This window comes from Phascolarctos cinereus, unplaced genomic scaffold, assembly GCF_003287225.1.
Source record: "Phascolarctos cinereus isolate Bilbo 61053 unplaced genomic scaffold, phaCin_HiC Scaffold_4;HRSCAF=312, whole genome shotgun sequence".
Lineage (NCBI taxonomy): Eukaryota > Metazoa > Chordata > Mammalia > Diprotodontia > Phascolarctidae > Phascolarctos > Phascolarctos cinereus.
Genome location: NW_027555847.1, coordinates 453,037,543 through 453,047,322, shown reverse-complemented (window position 1 = coordinate 453,047,322; position 9,780 = coordinate 453,037,543). Strand labels below are relative to the sequence as shown.

General features: G+C 34.9%; 1 pseudogene; it reads right to left on the bottom strand.

Annotated features, from left to right (window-relative positions):
* Positions 1-4,748: 4,748 nt before the first annotated feature.
* LOC110199189 (vacuolar protein sorting-associated protein 37A pseudogene) lies at positions 4,749-5,751 on the bottom strand (annotated as a pseudogene).
* Between the last annotated feature and the right edge of the window lie 4,029 nt (positions 5,752-9,780).

The window sequence follows — 9,780 nt, the reverse complement described above, 5'->3', positions numbered from 1 at the left end:
GTCTATCATTCTATCTCTATACCTAACCTTTCTAATCCTATTTTTCATCCTCATCAGTTACCTCAAATCCTTCTTCTCCACAGTCATTTCTCAGATCATTACCCCTTATCTAACTTAACTTTTCTCCCTTCCTAATTGCCTAACATGTAGTAAGAGTGAAATTAATTCATTTTCACTCATCCATTTATCCATTATTTATATAATCTTAACCCTATAGTTAACCAATTCAACTCAGTACTTTCCTTTACTCTCAAATCCCTTGCCTCTTGGTCAAACATGGATTACTCTCACTATCCATCTCCTTTGCTCTTACTTCATTGTAGCTGAGCTGATCAGAGGAAAGTTGCACAACCATTCTGACTGCGTACTCACTCACCGGGCAATAAGGATCTATTAGGCACCAAATATAAGTCAAGTCCTCCATTAAGTCATGGTGATAAAGAAAAGAGAGAGACCAAAGACAGTCCCTTTCCTCAAAGAGATCACAGTTTTATAGTCTCCAATTTCAAATAGACCTTTCCCTCCCAAATCCGTTCTTTTGTGAGTGCAAACTAGGTTATCTTTTGCCTCAATTGTTAAGTAGCCTTTAACTACTCAATGGGCATTGCCTCAGACAAACTGAGATGAGGAAAGCCCTTAGCTTAAAAAGGCCAAGGTCTCCCACTGCATCTGAGGCCATCAGCAGTCATCCTAACCTATGTCTTGCCACTGGACTCTGATGACTCTGGGGGTCAGAGTGAGGCTGATGACTCTGCATAGACCTGCCTTGCTTAAATCCAGTTCACTTGCAAGTCAAGGCATTACCCTGCTGATGTCATTGGTCCTCTTCAAGAATGAAGGATGAATGGCATTTCTATATATTACCAACAAAGCCCAACAGCAAAAGATAGAAAGAGAATTTCCATTTAAACTGACTGCAGACATTATAGAATATTTGGGATTCGACCTCCAGAAACAAACCCAGGAACCCTACGAACACAATTACAAAACACTTTTCACACAAATAAAGTCAGATCTAAATAACTGGAAAAACATCAGTTGCTCATGGGTAGGCTGATCTAATATAATAAAAATGACAATTCTACCTGAGCTAATTTACTTATTCAGTGCCATACCCATCAAACTACCAAAAAATTACTTTATAAAGTTAGAAAAAATAACAAGATTCATTTGGAAGAACAAAAGGTCCAGAATATCAAGGGAACTAAAGAAAAGAAATGCAGAGGAAGATGGCCCAGCAATTCCAGATCTTAAATTGTACTATAAAGCAGCAATCATCAAAACTGCTTGGTACTGGCCAAGAAATAGAGGGGTGAATCAATGGAATAGGTTAAATATGCAAGACACAGTAGTCAATGACTTTATTAACCTATTATTTGATTAACACAAAGACCCCACATTCTGGGATAAGAACCCATTGTTTGAAAAAAAACTGCTGGGAAAACTGGAAAAGAGTACAGCAGAAACTAGGCATAGACCAAAATCTCACACTATATGCCAAAATAAAGTCAAAATGGGTTCATGATTTACATATAAAAGCTGATACTATAAGCAAACTGGGAGATCAAGGAATAGTTTACCTATCAGATCTATGGAGAACAGAAGAATTCATGACAAATAAGAGATAGAGAACATTATGAAAAGCTGAATATGTGTGTGTGTGTGTGTGTGCATACATATATACATATATATATATATATATACACATATATGTATGTATATATGGTGAATATATGAATCATCTGCATAGAGATGATAATTATAATTTTAATTTATTTTTTCAATTGACAAAAACATTCTCTTGCTTCCTGGCTATCCCTCCTCCTCTCCACTAGGAGGGAAAAATGTAATAAATATGCATTGTCAAGCAAAGTAAACTCCATCATTGGCCATATCCAAAAATGTATGCCTCATTGTCCATTTTGAGTCCATCACTCTTTGTTAGTTGACGGGTTGTATGGTTTACCATCAGTTTTCTGGAATAATAATATTTTCTATACTTTCTCTTTTTTGAATTAATTTATTTTGATTTATCAACAATCACTCCCATAAGCTTTTGAGTATTAAATTTTTCTTCCCCTTCTTCCCCACCTCCTTCCCCAAGATGGCACATAATCTGATATAGCATAATTTTACTTAATAATCGTATTTATTACATATAATCATATTACATTATGCATATACATATATACATACATACATAGTGTACATAAAATCTGGAACTTTTTGCTAATTGAATATCAGTCTTTTTAATCATAGTATACATTCAACTTAGTGTTGTCATCAAGTAATATTTGCAAAAATTCAATCTGACACACACTAAATGGTATACCTTCTTGCTATTGTATCACATTTAAAATGGACGTAAATGGTAAGTGGTTCACATAAGTAACTGCAATTTGTATTAATTTTTTCAGTAAAATTAAATTTTTATGGCCTTTTTTCTTCTTTCCCTGTTGGCTCTCAGCATTATAAGCAACATCGATGTTTACTGTTTTCTTTTACAGCACGTACAATGCAGTCTAACCCACACGTGCATATTTCACACATTAGAAGTATACAAAGATCCAAGATCTGATTAAAAAAAATAGTCTTGTTTCTGCTCCGAGATCCATTCAATTCAATTCAAGGAACATTTATTATTAATCAACTATATATACTCCTTGTGAGCATGATCTATGCATGCAATAGAGAATCTTAAATGAAAATATACAAAAGGAATTTGCAGACATTTGTAGGTAATTTTCTACAGCAGCCCACAGTTGCCTTCTATATGAAGTTGTATTAGTAGGATTTAGTGAGGTTCGGATTCGCTCCTATAAATGACACTCTCCAATGCACCAGAAAATAATAAGAAATAGATAGTTTATTTAGAAGAAGCAAAGCACAGATAGTTTGAATTTGCATAGAAAGCATAAATAATAAGAACAATCAATAATATAGCACCGATCAAGAGAGTCGGTAATGGAAGAGAATACATCACCAATTCAAGGGAACCTCCAAAGTCAGTCAACGGCTGGGAGCCCCGTTGCAGCCCGTACAAACTTGAATTGTGTAAAGATTTTCCCGGGCGAAGCGTCCTTCCCGCGGGTGAGGCTCAGCGGGCTTACAGGACACAGTGTTTTTATATTGTTCTAAACAAAGAAGGCTTGGGGCCAAGAAGCCCCTTTTGATGCATGCGCTATTCATGGTTTGTTCAATACACATCTGACCTTAGCCACGCTCCCATCCGCCTGAGGCTTGGTATTTTGTTTTTTAATAACATCACGTCTCACAAGGAGAGGAGCCAACCCTCCATGTCAACGTGACCTAGGAATGGCTAGTTCCTGGAATGCTAGGCCAAGAACACTCAGGAGATATGGAACGGTCATGACCGAGATTTGAACTGAACCTATTTATTTGAGTGATCTTATTAATTTAAAGGGGAATTTCCAATTTCCATTTCAGAAGTATAGGCATATAAGCTCCTACTGTATTTATTGTTTATTGATTTTAAAGAAAATATTTGATTCAGTAAAGTGAAATGAAGAATGGAAACAAACAAGATATCTTCCACACATAGTTCAATATCACACAAGATTAGGACACATGTAACTATAGAGATAACTTAGGTGAAGCAAGGCATTAAACAGGGAGATATGTTCGTCTGTTTCATGAAAGGTGCTCTGCATAAGACTCAGGTAAAAAAAAAAAAAGGATTTCCTATTCATGAAGATGTTCTCCAAAGGCCCTAGATGAGATCATGTCCAGTACTTCAAGCCCTAGGAACTGTAAAGTGTCAGTGAAATCAATTTCATTGAGAAAGAGAACCATTTAGCCATCCAAACTGGGGGGAAAATAAAAATAAAGTGATAGATGAATACATATTACTCATATTACAATATGCAACTGGATGAAAATCCCATCAAGTAAATATTGCAATTATGTATCTTAGACAAGTACTATTAATGAGCTGGGTCTAGAATTAAGTAAAAAGAGGGAAATTGACTGGGTGGCATTTGTGAAAATAGATCTACTTTAAAGCTCATTTTTTTTAACATCCTGGTATTCTAATAATGTTATATTGGTGGAAATCATGAGATACCGTAATCCCAGAAGAGTTAACATTTAGTCTAAAATATTCTTCCCTGTTGACCCAGAGATGCCACTACTCGCTTTATATTCCAAGGAAGCCACCGATAACAAGAATATCTCCATATACATCATGATATTCACAGCAGCACTTTTTTGTTACAGCAAAGAATTAGAAACAAAATAGATGCTGATTGATTGGGGGATGACTAAAGAAGTTGTGCAACATAAATATAGTGAATATATGTTGAATACAGAGAAGCATGGAAAGATATATGTCAACTGATGAAGAGTGAAGTAAACGGAGCCAAGGAAATTTTTTTCAGGTAGAAACATGAATTTAAAAGAAAATGAATTTATAAAATACTCAAATTTATTCAAATCACATGCATAGGTATTTAGTTTCTAATAATCAGGGAGTAGCAGATGAAGCTTAAATATGGTAAAAATACTGTATCAACAATAAATACAAAGGATATTTTTAGTGCAAAGAATACAAGAAGTATTTCTCAAAGATAATAAAAAGCATCCTAATTTGTGAAGAATCAGGTCCAGCTCTGTGCAATGGATAATCTCTACTACACAATACTACCATTAGGATAAAATACCTGTTTTCAAACTACATCCAAAATGTGCTAAATTGAGACTGTTCAATCTTCTGTTGTCAGTTCATATGCTTATGAAAATCTAGAGGGGAGCATGGAAGCTGAAGCTTCTCCTCTTTGACTGCAAAAGTGGCAGGTAGTTCTTTTTTCCATAAAGCTGATGAGAAAATCATCTATTTCCATTTTCCCATGCAGGAAATCCCCCCACAAGAGTATCATATTCCTCCTCAGCCTCATGGGCCTGCAACCTTCAGCTTCACCTGGCAAACACTCCCATTGCAGCTCTAGCTAAGTTCATGCTGCCTTTGCATCTTCTGCAGTTGATACTTGCCTAGTACCCTTTGCCTTTTGACTTCCAGGTTGGGCTCTAGGAGATTTTTTCCCAGCAAGACCTTTGATGCTCTTTACTGAGTCATCCTTGTTAGTATGACTTGCTTCAGCTGGGACAAAGTCTAAAACTGCTCTAGGAATGCTTCATCTCGTTCATCGATATCAATTAATTGCTACAGACTGAGTTTTGAGAGTTCTGGACACACACACACTTTGGCCTGTCACCACTGGGGCATCTGTGTTTGGAACAGGTAATGGCAGACTAGAGGGGAAACCACAGGAGGGAGCATCAGGTTTGGATGTGGAATAATTTGAGGCCTGAGAAACTGTGTCAGCAATTTAGGTGGAAGCAGTAGATCTGTTTACTTCTTGTGGAGGATGAGGGAAAAAATAGAAAACCCTGAGTTGCATAAGGAGGCAACCCACCTGGGCTATTACTATATAGGTATGGAAATACTGAACTGGGAGCCAAACCTGAAGGATACTTCCAAACTCATCCAAGAGACTTTGAATGATTTTTCCAAGGTCTGAGTGAATCGTAAAATTGTTTACTAATAGACAGGTAACCTACACCCCATATTTGTCCATTGAATGACGTTACATTGGAGGGTAAACAATGATCACTGGTTTTTTCTGAGAAAAGTGAGGAGGAAGAAAGATTAATTGTAAGGTTGTTTACTGTGAATGATAATCTGTATTCTGCATTTTTCTGTATTTTAATGATGCTGGCATGCCTGGCTTGCAGAGATTCGAACGCTGCTTCTGCTGCTGGTGAGAACCCTCCTCCCTGCTGCGCTTGAGTTTCCACCTCCAGCTACAGTTGCTCAGCCTGGGCAAACCCCTGGGTGGCTGGAGGTCCACTGGCCAGTCGGTCATGAAAACAATATTTTAAAGAACAGCCACAAGCAAATCGAAAGTGCATAACAGAAAATTGCAAAGAACAACTCCAAAGAAGAGATACAAGAAGGTGGTGTATGAACGTGATGCATTACACATATCTGAAGACTTTTGTGATTGGTTTTGCTGATTTTTTTTCATTGTTCTTTAAACATACTATTTTCTATATAGGTTGGCTATTTGGGAGAAGAAGGAGGAGGGATACTGGGGAAATTTTTGGTGCTAAAAAATCAATAAATCATAATGTTTTAAGAAAATCCTTTAACAAGTTAACACAGATAACCGAAAAGGAAATAAAGATGAAATAATTGAATTCAACAAAATGTGTATCAAAGACACCTTGCAAATGCAAATAGGAATTTTTCCTCATCTTTAAGAAACCTATATGTTTATGTAGGAAAGACGCTCATTTAATGAAAGAAATCTGTGGCATTTTACAGGTTATTAATTTTACATGTGAAAACATGATAAAAAATAGTTATGACAGGAAAGGGAAGTGACCCAGTCATATAACAAGAGTGCAAGAGAGAAGATGAATTGTCTGAATAGTTCATGTTCATGTCTTAGTTACTAAAAGAGTAAGACAACTTTGGGCACATCCTGTCTGGTGAATGTTTAGGAGAACATGGATAAGTACTGCACAGAGCAAGAAGACTTGTAAAGATTTCAATCTGTAACATCTCAATTGCAAAAAAGACTCAGTTCAAGTACTCAAGGAGTTTACACTCAAGTACTGGGTATAAGCCTTGAATGCAAGTGGTGATAATGTGTGTTTGAATATAATCAGTGGAGAGAGAGATTCAGAGTAGTATAAAGGATTTAAAGAAGGAATGATTACTAATAATTTTGAGGATTCTTAGAAGTCTTCATGGAAATGACATTATGGCTGTACCTTGAAATAGGTTTTCAACGTGAGGAAGTACATTCCAAGTGTGGTTGTGGGATAAGTATGCACAGATGCTATAGATGGAATGATGATATATAACAGTGAAAAGACAAATTTTACTGGACTATTGGAAGGAGAAGACTGTGAAATTAGACTGGATAATGTAAAATTGATTATTTGTTAGTCATTGGAACATTACTGAAGTATTTTGAACACTAAAAGTGTTATGTCAGATTTGCTCGTTAAGGAAATTACTTTGGCAGGGCTGTGATGGATAGTCCAAGAAAAGGGAAAAAAAAACCATGATAATCTCAGATAGGAGGTGATAATTCAATAATAATTGATTGTTTTATAATAAAAGCAATAATATGATAACTCAAATTTACATAGGACTTTAATTTTTGCAAAATGATGTGTCTATTTTGTTTCATTTAATCTTCATAACAATCCATGAAGAAGCTACTGTCTTTATCTCTATTTTTCAAAAAAGGGCACTGAATCTCAGAGAGGTAAACTTAATTGCCCATTTTTACAAGAACTGGTGTCTGAAGCATAATGAAAATCTAGGCCTTCCTTATTCCTTTTCTGGAGCTCTATTAACTATTTCATGCTGCTCTCTCTATTGGTGCAAATTTCAATTCATTTATACCCTTTCATACACACTGATTATTATCCATGTTTTTACATAGATTTTCTTCATCAGGTTTAGCCAACATGCTGAAGGTCTTCTCCGAGTTTCTTAGATTTTGTAGTTATCATAGGAACATAGGAATAAATCTGTTTTGCCTCGATCTATAGCAGTGATTGTATAGTTCTATTTCCAAGCATGCATCTCTGAGTGATATTCCATATGTCTGAAGGTCAACATGGGAAAATACTGGTTTTAAGTCAATATTGGAAATATATTCTTATACCCAACTTATGTTTCTCAAGTTTAAAAAAATTTTTTTTTTTACTTTTTTATTTATTTGCCATTCCTATGCTTTGGTGACTATAGTTTTCCAAGATTTGTAGTCACATAAGAATTCTAGAAAAAATATTCATGTTAAAAAGATAATTATTTGTGCCAAAAAGCACTTTGGGATCATTTTCAGCACTGTGCAATTTTCATAGGAAATCCAGCTTGCTAGCTTTCCCTTATTGAAATCTGAGTTCCACTCATACTCCATTTATAGTACATGTATCATATATGCATATGTATGTATATACATGCACACACTAACTCAATGGACTGGTAATCTAATTGCATGATAGATTATGAATAACAAGCATTTAAATTCATTTGGCTTATTTTTTATTTCTCCTGCATGAACAGTTAGACTAAACTCTGGAGTAATTATAGTCCCCATTGAGAAGGCCTTGTAATGTTTTTAGACTTAATGAAATCAGCCCATTGTTATCTGCAACTTGGAGGTTATGGTTGAATCTGTTCTCTACATGGAATCCTTCTTTCATTTGGATCTTACATTGTACATTTTCCCATGACAGTGATAAACAGTTTCATTGAATATTCATGCCCCTACTTTATTCTATATAAATGACAGTGTTGTTGAAGTGTCTCATATCTGTGTTTGAATTTATTAAGGAACCTTCTAGGATTCTAGTATATGTATAAGAGAATCTTAATTAAACAAGAGCTTATAAGGTTGAGTTTTGTTCCAGGTCAAATGCTATTTTATCATAAACAACAGAGTGGGATCTTGTCTTCACAATACTTTTATTTTTTTCTATGACTACAAAAATGTGGCCTACTGTGGAATATTGTTTGCAAAAGCATGATTTTTACCTTCTCGTACTTTTATCATAGTCAGCCTTGATAGGCAGGCACCTTAATCTCATAAAGATTTTATAATAATGAAGAAGTAGTCATATGTTTGAAAATTATCAATGTCCTCTCTTGATTGACTTTTGCAGGTAGTATTGCTATCCATTATTTAAATTGCTTTTGGTATTTTCTCTATTAAAAAGTTTTCCATGCTTTTATGATTGTGTTGCCTCCAGTACAAATATCAAGGTACATATTTTAGTTGTATAGCACCTTGTCTGCCTTCTCAAGTGCCATTTTATCTCACTCATAAGGCACATAAAGGAAATCAGTGTTAGAGCTCTAATGTGCTTGTTCCTCTGTCACCAATGATGCAAGTCAATCATTATAGAAACGATGGACAATTTGTTACATTTTGTCTATTTCATGTCCTTGTGAAAGTCTCATCTATAAAATTTCTTAGAGATAATATGATTCCATTGGGTCCATTGAGGTTCAGGTTGAATTTTCTTTAGAGTTTTATTTGCACATCTATAATTTTTTATTAATTTGTATGGAGATAATATTCAGAATTTTCAAACATTCTCTTCCACCTTATTTTAGGCAGCTACATGGCAAAATGGATAGTGCTGGATATGGGATAAGGAAGAAATGAGTTTAAATTCTACCTCAGATTCATACTAGCTACATGACCTTGGACAAGTCACAGTGTTTCTACCTTAGTTTTTTTGTTGTGAAATGAAATTAATAGAACCAAACTCATAAGCTTATTTCGAGCACCAAATACATAATATGCATAAAGTGCTTTGCAAAACTTAAAGTCCTCTAGCAATATTAGCTGTTATTTTATAGATCAAAATTGTATCATAAAAAGGCATTGATTTTGATGCTTACCACTTTTCATTTGTCAAGACCAAAAGTTATGGAATAAGATAGTTTCTCAGCTCTTTTGGTCTTCATATAAAAGGAAATATTTTATGTAGTTTAGACTTTGGCAGGAAATGTTGACAATCAAGGTAAATTATCTTTACCTTTAAATTTCCCTGCTTTTAAGCATCAATAATTCAGTTGAATAGGACATGTCAGAGTTGCCACAGGTCTTTTGTTTCCTTTTATCTGTGACATTTCTTTTGATCTAATTTTCATTTTTTACTTCTGCCATAATTTGACAATTATTTAATTTCACAGAAAGAATTTATTTGGAAATGACACTGAGATGTGAAACA